Source organism: Pipistrellus hanaki (assembly GCF_964339955.1).
Source record: "Pipistrellus hanaki genome assembly, chromosome: X".
NCBI classification, from domain to species: Eukaryota; Metazoa; Chordata; class Mammalia; order Chiroptera; family Vespertilionidae; genus Pipistrellus; species Pipistrellus hanaki.
This window is the reverse complement of record NC_140524.1, coordinates 17,966,423-17,979,374: the sequence shown is the minus strand read 5'-3', so window position 1 is coordinate 17,979,374 and position 12,952 is coordinate 17,966,423. Positions and strand designations below refer to the sequence as shown.

The following is a 12,952-nucleotide window of genomic DNA, read 5'->3' as shown; positions in this document are numbered from 1 at the left end:
CTTAGCCTCTTCGCCTCCCTGAGAGAGAAGAACAAAGGACCCTGCTCCATACCCAGCTCTCACCACATGTCTGTTGTCTTTTATCACTGTAGGCCAGTGGTTCTCATTCTGGAGAGTGATTTTGCCTCTTTCCCACTGGACATTTGTCAATATCTGGAGAATGTTTTAGAGTTGTAACTGGGGGATAGGTGTTACCAGTATAAATGGATACTAGTAAAAGGCTAGGATGATGCTAAATGTTACATTATACAGCATAGCCCCCAACAGCAAGGAATTATCGGGCTCTAAATATTCATAATCCTGAGAATGGCAACTCTGGTGTAGGCTGCAACCTTTCTGGATTTAATTTAGCTTGGGTGAGGTAGTAGGACAGATCTTGCAGGACATTGAAATCTGAGTGGGTAAAATAGGGGATGCTGGTCTAAAGTTAAAGGCGAGCAGAGTTAGTAGGTAACCTGCCTAAGAAGAACTAAGCAGAATCCCTCTCTTTCTCTCTCATATTGCTGCCAGAGAAAGAAAGGGTAGCAAACCCGGCAGGAATGTCACCTGTTGCTATGTAGAAAAGGTAACATACTGTATAGTAATGAGCATTCTTTTTTAATGCAAGGAAGCCACAGAAATAGTTTTCAAGCTATGTTCAGCCTCCAAAGTAAAGGAAATGTGTAGGTCTTTCATCACTTACTTTGATAGTCTAATGGCTTGTGCAGGCCAAGGGATGAGTCATATTCTTGTGGTGGAGAAAAATGTGCTGGCAGAGCACATCAAGTTGCAGATTTCTGATGAACCAGGAAGCCAACAGGCAGATAGTCTACTGCAAATTCTGCCTATTAGACTCTTTCCTGATGTGGGGTGGGTGGGTGGGGGGTATAGTCAAGATAAATCTAGGATCAAACTTACTTGGCAGGGGAGCAGTTGGAGTTACCCTGACTGAGGGAGGGCTCCAGGATCCAGACCCACGTCACTGGGGTCACCGTTACTGCCAGTAGCCCATAAACTGAGGACAAGCACAGACATGGGTCAGCTTTTCTGAGCCAGGCCTAGCACACTCAGGTTTTGTGGACTGAGCATTCCAAAGCTGTGTTCCTTAACAATCCCATCTTGATATTCCTGAGTTTGCTGGGAGGCTCCGCTTCCAGAAGGTATCAAGAAACTGATAATGTTTCCTTGAATTTGCTTCTGTGTTTGCTTCATCAATGTCTCTCATATTGAATATTTTAAGAGAGATACTGGAATATTTCAGTGTTCCCATGGACCAGGTTTTGCAGATTTGGGGAAATAAAGGCTATAGATCAGCTCGGAGTATTGTTTCCATTATTGGGAAAATTCTTCCTTTAGAAGCTTGTTGTTGGCCTGATTTTGAGAAATGGTATATGTAAAAATGAGGACAAGGAGACTGAAGTTTTCCATCCTTTGAAATTAGTTTGAGATCCACTGTTACCTTCTCTAAGACATAATAAACCAATGGAAAATTATCAGCCTGTAAAAAAGGCTGCAATTAAACAGTAGCTGCCCTTGAAGATGAACTAACTATTCTTTGCTCTCCAGTTGCTGGAGTTTTGCAAATGCAGGAACTGAAAGACAGTGCTAATTCTGACTCCTTTGACTTGACTTATGGGCCTGCTGGTTTGGGACAAGTGCCATCATCAGAAACTGCTCAAATGAATGTCAAACCAGATCCATTTTCAAGTTCAGTGCTTCCTGCTCCTCCTCCCCTTACAGAGCCCCTTCAGTTTTCTTCTCTGCAGCCTCCATGTTCTCTTGTGCAGCCAGAATATAATCTTATTTGTGACCCAGATAATTCAGCAACTGAAATGAAAAAATGGCACCCAGGTGCCAGTAAGACCAATTATAGTTGTCATTCAAAAAACCAGAAAAATAAAGATGTTCCAAAAATGTTGGATGTTCTAATGGATATGAATAAGATTAAACTACTTGCTATTGACTGGTCGCCTGGAGGCAGACCCATTCATAATAGGAAAAGACAGAGTTCACAGTGGGATCTAGTGTCTTTAATTTCCCAGGTACTTAAATAGAAATCTGTGTTCCAAGAAGATGATTCCTTTGAGAAAGAAAATAGGGCTTGAGAATCTTTACCATTTTCTAGTCCAGAAACTTCAAGGATGAGCTCTAACAATTTTGGACATCACATTTCACAGTCAGAAGGATTGCGACCTAAAGGAAGAACTGACAAATACAAAAGGTGTCAGTGATCAAAGCGTGAGCAGCACAAGTTGTATCTGCTCTTATAAGGAGAGATGCAGAGATACACCAACATGATAATCTTCTGTTAATGAAATTAAACAAAGTCTGTGTGCCAAGATATATTAGTGCAGAAGTCTGAGAAGTCTTGACTCTTGAGAATACCTGTCTCTGGCTTTGGATGATCCAACAGTTAACTGGTTATTGATGATGGTTCTGTATATTGATTTTTTTCATGTACATTAATGTTTATTAAAGGCTGAATACATACTTGGAATGGTTTTGCCATGAGCTAAATAGTAAGTTATTTAATGTTTCTCATTAGAGAACAGTAGGGTCTCACTGTAAGATAACAGAAACTATTTTAATGGATTAAGAAATTAATATAAGCTAAGTCTATATTGTATCACTCAGCAAATGACAATATGTTTGAATTTTTAAAAAACAATTTCTTAAAGCAGTTATGACATCTTAATTTAAGAGCCTTTAAATCTTTTATTGCATGTTTTTGTGAACAGAAATCTATATATGTATTATATTTACATATAGGTAATTATATATATTACAGAGAATGAAAAAGAATTATATCTCTACTTATTTTAGTATTTTCTTTTGTACCTTCTGAGATTTTTTTCTTCCATGGAGAAAATCTCCTCATACTATCATTTTTATATGGTAGTTCTATATTTTAACCTTTTGCAGAACCTCTATGCTGTTTTCCATAGTGGCTACACCAATTTACATTTTTAATTGCCAAATTTTATTTTTGGAAATGCTATAGCTTTTATTTGTTGATTTATTGATTACTTTATATATAATCTAACCCTTATAAATTTATTTTATTTTAAGGATTCTTAGACACAGCTTTTTTTCCCCCTTACATTGTTATATTGAAATTCAGTGAGCCCAACAGAAGACACCACAATCAGAGGGTCGAATTTTGGAGCCTTTATTTCAAAAGCCGATGACCGTGAAGGGCTAATGCCTTTTCACACCTCATGGCCTCAAAATGAAGTTAAGGGTAAGCTTATAAAGGCAAAAAGAGAAAAAACAAACAAACAAACAAAAACACCTCTGGGATTGGTGCAGTGAGATCCTATCTCAAGGCCTGGCCTGGCGCCAGCCCTGACAACTCTGGGGGTTTTATGTTTTATGGCTTTTCAAAAATGGGAACAGTGCTTAAGTAAACAGGTCCTGCAAGATGGACGATTAAGAGGGAGCAGTGACCAGACCATAGACCGATTATAATGTACACCAGATTTCCTTCACAGATTCAGATTTCCTCCCCCACTCCCTTTTTCCAAAAATGTCTTATTTTCCCATTATTCAAGCAAACATGTTTACAGAAGCTAGAAATAGCATAGTTACTTACCTGGTTTAGTTACATCCTGGAATTAACAGAACAAGGAACCATCTGTGCTTATAGGGAGATCCTAAAAGGCAGTTCTTACAAAATTTATGAAAATAGAATGGAGTTCCTGTGGTTTAGGCACAGGACAAGATGGAGTAAGTTCTTTCAAGGTCCATTTTTCACATGAAGTGACCATGTTATAGTTACTTTTCTAGTGTTCTGTAATTGAATTATCCATTTGGCATTATAGAATAAAGACTGAATTTTGAATCCTAAATTCCAAGGGTGAATTCTATCTTGAATTCTCATTCCATGTATGGCCTCAAAACAAGCTACTATATCCATTAGTCTTCAGCTTGTTCATCTAGACTCTAGAAATGAAAGTTTAAAGGAAATTAACTCGAGTCAGGTGCTGGGCTAAACACATAGATACATAGTTTCATCTAATACACAGGAAAAAACTAGGGAGCTTTAGTTAAGAAATTGGTCTTTTCACTATGTAAAAACCAAAACCTTTGTGATATCTAATAGGCTGAAATATGATTTTTTTTGATAACTATGGATTTTAGTTTTAATTCTTGGAGGTGAAATCCATATCTACTAAAGGACATGAGGAAACATTTTTTTTTTTTTTAGTAATTACTTTGCTATTGATAAACTATGTAACTTTGAGCAAGTCATATATCCCTTCTCGGTCTCAGTTCACCCCCCCCCCCCCCGCCCGCTTCAAAAGCTAAGAGGATTGAAATATTTCTACAATCACTTCCCTTTGAATGTATTAAAGGCTGAATAGTAAATGATTTAATGTTTCTCACTAGAGAACAGTAAGGTCTCACTGTAAGGTAACAGAAACTTAAGAAATTAATGTAAGCTAAGTCTATATTATCAATATATCACAGAGTTGGCAATCATTTATTGTAAAGGGCCAGATTACAAATATTTTTGATTTTGCAGGGCACAGTGTCAATTCTGCAACTACTCAACTCTGTCTTTACATCACAAAAGCAGCTTCAGACATTATGTAAACTAACAGTGTAGTTGCATTCCAATGAAGCTCCATTTAAAAATCAGAGGATGGCTTGGTTTTGGCCCTGGGACTTAATGAAGGATTTTGTTGTCTGTGTGTCAACTCTTTCTTTTCCTTTCCTTAACAACGTATCAAGATTATATTTTATACACTAGAAGCCAAGTGCACGAAATTCGTGCTTAGGGGGGTGTCCCTCAGCCCAGCCTGCTCCCTCTTCAACCTGGTAACCCTAGAGGGATGTCTGATTGCCCAGTTAGGCTCAATCCTAATCAGGCCTAACAGGGCAGTTGGACATCCCTCTCACAATCCAGGACTGCTGGCTCCCAATGGTTCACCTACCTGTCTGCCTGATTGTCCCGAACCATTCCTTCCTGCCAGTCTGATCACCCCCTAACCACTCTCCTGCTAGCCTGATCAACACCTAACTGCCCTCCCCTGCTAGCCTGGTCACCCCTAACTGTCCTCCCCTGCAGGCCTGGTCCCTCCCAACTGCCCTCCCCTGCAGGCCATCTTGTGTCCTCATGGGGGCGGCCATCTTGTGTGTTGGAGTAATGGTCAATTTGCATATTACCTCTTTATTATATAGGATGCCTAGCCTGAAGATGTCTTTCTATTGAAGCAGAGTTTATTTATGTGATTAATTTTTCTTTTTAAATCTGAATAAATTAGAGAAACTAATGGACTAGATATGGGGTGCACTTTATTAAGAACAGCACTGATATGAACATGATAGAAACAGAGAAAACATTAATGGCTAAAAGTTATATAAACAGTTATGTAGAGAGACTTAAAATACTATTCTTATTTGTTCCAATTTTAATGTATCTTATATGAATTAATTGTATATAATACTCATAGCAACACAGCTAATTTATTGACATGCATCAAAATTACTTTGGATTACTTTTCAATTTATCCAAAACACTGATTTTCTGAAAAGTACAACCATCTTCAATGACACTTCTTGCCTACAATAATATACTTTAAAAGTGATGGGAGGCATATGGGGAATGAAGAATTCTTAATATCTGCAGATAGTAGATTTGATATTGCACCTGTGTATTGGAAGCTTTCCTTATGGATGCTCTGGCAAATTCCACCAATGAGAACATTAATCTAGGTAGGACACGTGTGTGTGTGTGTGTGTGTGTGTGTGTGTGTGTGTGCTATTTATTTTAGTAGCTATTAGTGCTAATGATTGAATCTGATGTCAATGTTCATCAAAGATTTTCATCACAGTAAGTTCTTCTGGAAGCAAGAGGGAGCTCTTTGGACACATTGACAAATTAACCCAAAGCAAATTTGCAGGGTGGGTTTCTAGGCCAGCAGGAGTTTTGATGTTTGTGTGTTCTCTTTATTTTATATTCTCATTGTCTCATTCTACTCAGCAATGCCTTCAATATCACTTGTTCAATGTGTTCAGTCATAGAAAATATTCAGAGGACATGGGCACATGGTACATCTACCAGGGAGTTTTTGCAATTATCTGAATCTTTCCATTTTAGAATTATACAGAAAAATGAAGCATATTCTGCCTTGAAGAAAGGAACAACAAAAAATAAATTTTAATAGCCTCCATTTTCCCTGCAGAATACTTCTAATTGGATTTTGGCTGAACTCTGCCAGTTCCTCACTCTTGGTAGTTGCATTGTTCACATCTTTGTAATATTTTTATCAGTGCCAATTTAGTTCTTGTAATGACATTTCCTTATGATTTGTTTTTATTTGACCAGCTTTTCATCAATTTTAGAAATAAAAGTGTATTCATTGTTTGAGCTTTAGCTTCTTTTGTTGCTTACTTTTGACATGATCCACTTTTGTTATTTCACAAGATAGAAACACAAAATTTATCATGATAAAAAGATTATATGATATAGATGTTCACATAGGTGTACATGGATATGTGTATATATTTAAATTTCTATAAAATATTATTCAGTCCTCTCCTCTTCAAAAAAGAAGATATGTGTTAGTTCTTGTGTTTGTCAGGCAAACATATATGCAAAGCTTGTTCCTCACCCTAGCCTTTTATATATCCTCTACCCGAATAACAAAAGATCTGACATTTTAATTCATTTTCGTTTCACGTCAGTAAATCTGGGGCAAGACACTGGGAATGAGAAATCTCTATTTCTATCTCTATCTCCATGTCTATCTTTATCTCTCATCTCTCATCTCTCATCTCTCATCTATCCCTTTGTCTCTACCCCCCCACCCCCTGCTCCCTTCTTCTCTCTGGTTGTTAAACTGGTAACTGGCACCAGATATTTCAAAAACTGTACCTCCAGTTACATGAACTGAAGAAGCATTGGAGATTTAAAGGGAGACAGATATAAAGAGGAGAGAGTGTTTAATCAGTTTTGTTGTGCCTTATGAATGTGTTTTCCACCACAGCACTTTTCAAGAATAGGAACTAAAAGTAAAGTTGCCTTTCAAATATTTATGATAAACTGTTGTTGTTTTTTTTTAAATCAGATACCTGTGGAAATAGGCCTTAAAAAGAGAATAAGAGGCCAAGATTTTTAAAAGTCAGACATTCATATATGTGCACATGTAAGTACACACACCTACATAAACTTTTAGGCAAATAAGGTTATAGTATCCATGTTATTTATTTATTTATTTATTTATTTATTTATTTATTATTTTTTATTAAATTGATTGGGGTGACATTAGTCAACATGAACATATACAGTGACTGGCCAAATTATTTTGATCTCTGAATGCATAATAATCTGGCCACTCAGTGTATATTCTCTATAATAAAAGGCTAATATGCAAATTGTCCCCTCAACCAGTAGTTAGACCAGCAGGCAGGCTGGCCAACTGCCCATGTCCTCTCCCCCTGGTCAGGCTGGCCACACCCCACCCATGCACTAATTCATGCATCAGGCATCTAATATATATATATATATATATATATATATATATATATATATATATATTAATATAAATATAAATAAATAAATATATATATAGTGACCAGATTATTATGCATTCAAACATTATAATAACCTGGCAACTCAGTGTAGCTTTTAATGTTACAATGTTACCAAATCTTCCCTTGACCTCCTTCTCCCTCCACCTCCTTCTCCCTGTCAACCACCACACTGCTGTTTGTGTTCATGAGTTTCAGTTCATATTCCACATATAAGTGAAATCATATGGTTCTTAGATTTTTCTGACTGACTTATTTCACTTAGCAAAATGTTCTCAAGGTCCATCCATGTTGCAAATGCATGTTATTTAATAGCTTGCTTTTCTCTGTCATCAATGTAGTGTGGACTCTTTTTCTATGTCTATTCACATCACCATTTTCAAACTGCAAGACATTTGGCTTTACAGATCTTTACTAAGCCACTCTTCACTTCATTGACGTTTAGGTTGTTGCCAAATGCTCCCTATTAAAAATAATGCTTCAGTGATCATGTTTGTGCATGTACTTATAAATGCTTTCTGTTTTTGCTATCATCTTAGGAAACATTCCTAGAAGATATGCTGAGCTAAGGAATATTTAATTTACAAATTTTTGAGGCACATCTCTAATTGCCCTTTCAAAAGTCTGGATCAGTTTGTATTTCCATCATCATTGCACTAGGATACCCATATCCCATGCCTTTCCTGACAATAGGTTTCCTCATGTTGTTTTATTTTTGTTAATACTGTTTTTCATTATCAATCTGAAAGTTGAAAAATATCTTCCTTTAATCTGCATTTTTGATAACATGTGAAGGTAAGCATATTTTTATTGATTTAATTTTATTTCCTTAGTTTTCAATTGGCCTTTCATGTACTTTGCCCATTTTTTGTTGTTGTTGCTGTTAATCCTTACCCAAGGATTTTTTTCAAATTGATATTTACAGAGAGTGGAAGAGAGGGGGGGAGAGAGAGAAAGAGAGAGAGAGAGAGAGAGACAGAGAGAGAGAGAGAGAGAGAGAGAGAGAGAGAGAGAGAGAGAGAGATATCCATGTGAGAGAGACACATCCATTGAGTTCCTTCCTCATGCACCCCGACTGGGCCAAGGATCAAACCTGCAACCCAAACATGTGCTCCTGACCAAGAATCAAACCCAAGAAAATTCTCTTTAACTTCCTGAAGAAGCTGCACAAGTGACAAACCTATAATATCTGGCCTTCCCTTTAATAACTAGGTTAATTGTAATGGTATCAGGATCAGATTTTAAATCCATTTCTCTCTGCCTACTGAGATCATTCATTTAGAAGTCATGCTCCCATAACTTCTGTGCATTTTAAATTGCTCCAGAGCATAGAATGACAAAATAGCAAATGTGAAGAAAACTACTGAAAATATGAAAAAGTATTGATGCAAAATTTTGAAATGAAACATTAGCAAATATATTCCAAAAGCAGATCAACAAAATAATACATAATGATGAAATGGGAGGCATTTTAGGAATGCAAACAGTTCAGTAACATGAACCCTCAAGAATTGAATATAATTTACCATATTAATAAGTCAAAAGTTGATATAGCCCTAACTGGTTTGGCTCAGTGGATAGTGTGTTGGCCTGTGGACTCAAGGATCCCAGGTTTGATTTTAGTCAAGGGCATGTCCTTGGTTGCTGGCACATCCTCAGTGGGGGGTGTGCAGGAGGCAGCTGATTGATGTTTCTCTCTCATCAATGATTCTTACTCTCTATCCTTTTCCTTTGCTCTCTGTAAAAAAAAAAATCAATAAAATGTATTTTTTAAAAATTGATATAATATGGTCATCTTGGTAGATGTCAATAAAGGAATTTACATAATTCAACCTTTAGTAAGTTATGAATGCTTCCTTAAAAAGTATAATATACTAGTATGACTCATTAAAAGTCATATTTTATTGTAAAATATTTGAAAAGACTGAATTTAATTTCAGGATCAAAATTTAGATGCTGCTTTCACCACTATTATTTAAAATAGTTTTAAAAGTGCTAGATTATGCATTCTGACAAGAGAACAAAATCAAATTTTACATATTTGAAATGTAGGTAAGTGCAAAATTAATATACAATAATTAATATCTTCCATTTATACCAACAAAACAAATTCAAATGTAATGAGAAAATTTCATTTACATAGCAATACAAGTAAAATGAAAATAAAATACCAAGAAATAAATTTATCAAGCAATGTATAGGTATTAAATGAAGAAAACAACCATATAAAACTTTACTGGGAGAAATTAAAAGAAAAAGACCTAAATTAAAGCAGAGTAAGATAGAAAATATGTAATTTCTCTGTATCTATAAAATGAAGACTAAAATGAGATATTTTCACCCTTCAGGTTGATAAAGTAACATATTAGCAAAAAGGAAGAACATTAGGAAATCTGCTGTTAGAAAAGGTGTGGGATGTGGGCATATTCATGAATAATACTGAAAATGCAAAGTGTTCCAGCATTTTGCAAAGGTAATTAGCATTGTGTTTTCTTTCTTTCTTTCTTTCTTTCTTTCTTTCTTTCTTTCTTTCTTTCTTTCTTTCTTTCTTTCTTTCTTTCTTTCTTTCTTATTGACTATGGCCTCACATAATTGTCCTTATTCCCCCATTCCCATCCCAAACCCCTCCCTAGATATGCCCCCCCCAACCCCCATTGTCCATGGCCACTGGCTAGGCCCATATGTATGCATACAAGTCCTTTGGTTGATCTCTTTCCCTTACCCTCCTCCTCCCTTACTTTCCCTCTGAGGTTTGAGAGTCTGATCGCTGGTTCTCTTTCTCTAGGTCTGTTTATGTTGTTCATTATTTCCTCTAGATGTGTGAGATCATGTGATCCAAGAAATACCCTTGTAAGAACCTAAACTGCAACAAGCCCTAATGGTTACACTGAGAGGCAAATGAATCAGTCTGTAGTGAGTTCCTTTCTGGGCCAACAGGTCTTTTGAGTCCCAATTTCAATGCCAGATAGTTCCTTATGTGTACATCCCAGCCATGATATTTCAGATCTGGTTGGAGGACAAATGGTGGTAATGCAGGTCCGCCTGTCTCTGGTTTGGTCCTGGGCATCCTTTAGCAACCCGCAGCTGCTGTCTGCTGGTATGCTGAGGCGTCGTCAGCATCTTCCATCTCTGAATTGTGTCTCTTTTGTCTTCATGGCTGGAGCGCTTCTGTCTATTCTTCTCTTTTACAGGATTCCAGATGGTCTCAGAGTTGTTTTAGCTGCAGTGATCAGAGTACCTTTGGATGTGGAGGTCCAGGAGTCTGCAGCTGATGGTGGTGTTGCTGGGTTTCTAAAAACGGCCCTTCTCCCCTTCAAGATTGTGGGGCTCCCTGCTGGGATTCCGTCGCCCCGGGAGAGCCCACAGCAGTGTTAGTCTCTCCTTGTCAAGGAGAAGCCTTCTGCCAGCTCCTGCTGCTCCTGTGTGATTTAACTTTCCCTCACTCACTCACACGTACCCCACAGCTGTCCACACACACTCCTTTCCTACTCTCAATCACTTCCTCTCTCTCAGCTCCGTCCTGCCAGCCGCCATCTTTCTCCGCATAATCAGCATTGTGTTTTCTTAACAAATTAAATATATAGCTCAAACTAAAAGCCCCATGCTTAGTCATAAAAAATTAAAAATATAAAAATGAATTCCAGGAACAAGAGAAGAATGCTCACTATTATAAATTATTTTAAAGTATGAGTTCCTCATATTATGGAAATGCACAGAACGAACAATATAATAAAATAGAGGGTTTAGACATGCATCTCATCATCTACTGTAATTAGAATTATAACACAAGTAACATTTTAAATATTTTTGAGGAAATGGACTAATAAATAAATCATTTAGGGAAAACTGATTATCTACTGAGAATACTAATAGAAATAAGATTTAGTCCAGCTAATATATTCTTACTATAGTCCAAATTTTGTTCTAAAATTTTTTGAATGTATTCTTTCATATTCATCACAAAACTAGTTAGTCAGTATGATCATCCTTTTACACAGATGAAAAAACAAACTATAAGAAGTTGGGTGATTTTCACAAGGTCACTGTGCAATTAAATGGTGGAACCCTGATAAAATCTTTATCATAGAGCCTAAGTACTAGCAGTTTCCTTAATTTTCTCCAAATCTTAATTCTTTGAGCTTCATTTTTTACAAATATATTTTTGTTGATTTCAGAAAGGAAGGGAGAGGAAGAGAGAGAAAGAAACATCAATAATGAGAGAGAATCATTGATTGGCAGCTTCCTGTACGCCCCCCATCCCCACTGGGGATCAAGCCTGCAACCCTGCAACCTGCTACCCTGGCATGTGCCCTGACTGCAAATTTAACCGTGACTCCTGGTTTATAGGTCGATGCTCAACCACTGAACCATACCAGCTAGGCATGGTAATTGTTATTCTACTGTATTCTGGCTTTAATCTTGCTTTTAAATATTGTATTTCAATTTGCTTGTTAAGTCGTCTATTGTTAAATTGTACATAATCATGTTTTTTTCTTGTTTTCATTGTCTTTAGTGTACTGAAATTTCCTTGGGATTTAGATAAGATTAATGAATGAAATGCTTTCTGACTATCTTTTCCATTTATCTGCTATCCAATACATTTAGAGTTTATACTCAATAGTTTGTATTAAACAATGATTGTCCTTTGTAATATGTGTTTTCAAACTGCATAGTCTCATCAACATTTCACTTCAGTATATTCCAACAATTCCCCCAGGGACTCTTATTGAGAACTGATTTCATTGATAATTGAATCCACTGGCATGGATGAGTTTGCTCCGAGCTAAATGAAAAGCAGCCATAGATCAGAAGATTGAGAAATACCAAGAGACTGTTGATGAGTTTATGAGAGCAATTTCAAAAGACTAATAGGAACAGAATCCTAATAACCATGAAACTTGACTCTAGAATGATTTGCAGCAAAGACAGGGGACAGATATAGGGTAGTAGCTGGTAGGGTTTGGAGGGGGGCAATGTTTAAGATGAAAACAATGTTATATTTAAATGTAGATGTGACAGATTAATGATATTACTGGAGACAAAAAAGAGTGGATATTTTTAAAGTTAAGTGTTAGAAGATGAAAGGAGAAAGGATTCAAAGCACAAAGCATTCTAATCTAAAAAGGATTTTAGAGCAGCAGCTACTCTATTACAACCAGAATAAATGAGGAAAGAACAGCTGCCCATGCACATATTTTCACAATTGTTTATTTCCAATATTTCCTATGTGTGTGTTTTTTTAATTTGTAATTTGAGGGGTTATTTTTCTCATTGTATTTAACTAATTATTTATAAACTATTTTGCCAACTTTTCAAGGACTGTTTTATGTGTATATATGTATCCCATAATTGCCAATTGTTTTATGCACCAGTGCATATTTTTTCTCTACACAATAACTTCTGACCTGTAGGTCTAAGAAAGCTTGCTTCAAGATTT

At 36.5% G+C, this 12,952-nt stretch overlaps 1 pseudogene across 1 annotated transcript; it reads left to right on the top strand.

Moving 5' to 3' along the window:
* The first annotated feature begins 1,169 nt into the window (after positions 1–1,169).
* LOC311615395 (mitochondrial fission regulator 2-like) lies at positions 1,170–2,277 on the top strand (annotated as a pseudogene). Its single transcript has one exon. The product of its transcript is annotated as a mitochondrial fission regulator 2-like (transcript).
* The last annotated feature ends 10,675 nt before the right edge of the window (positions 2,278–12,952 follow it).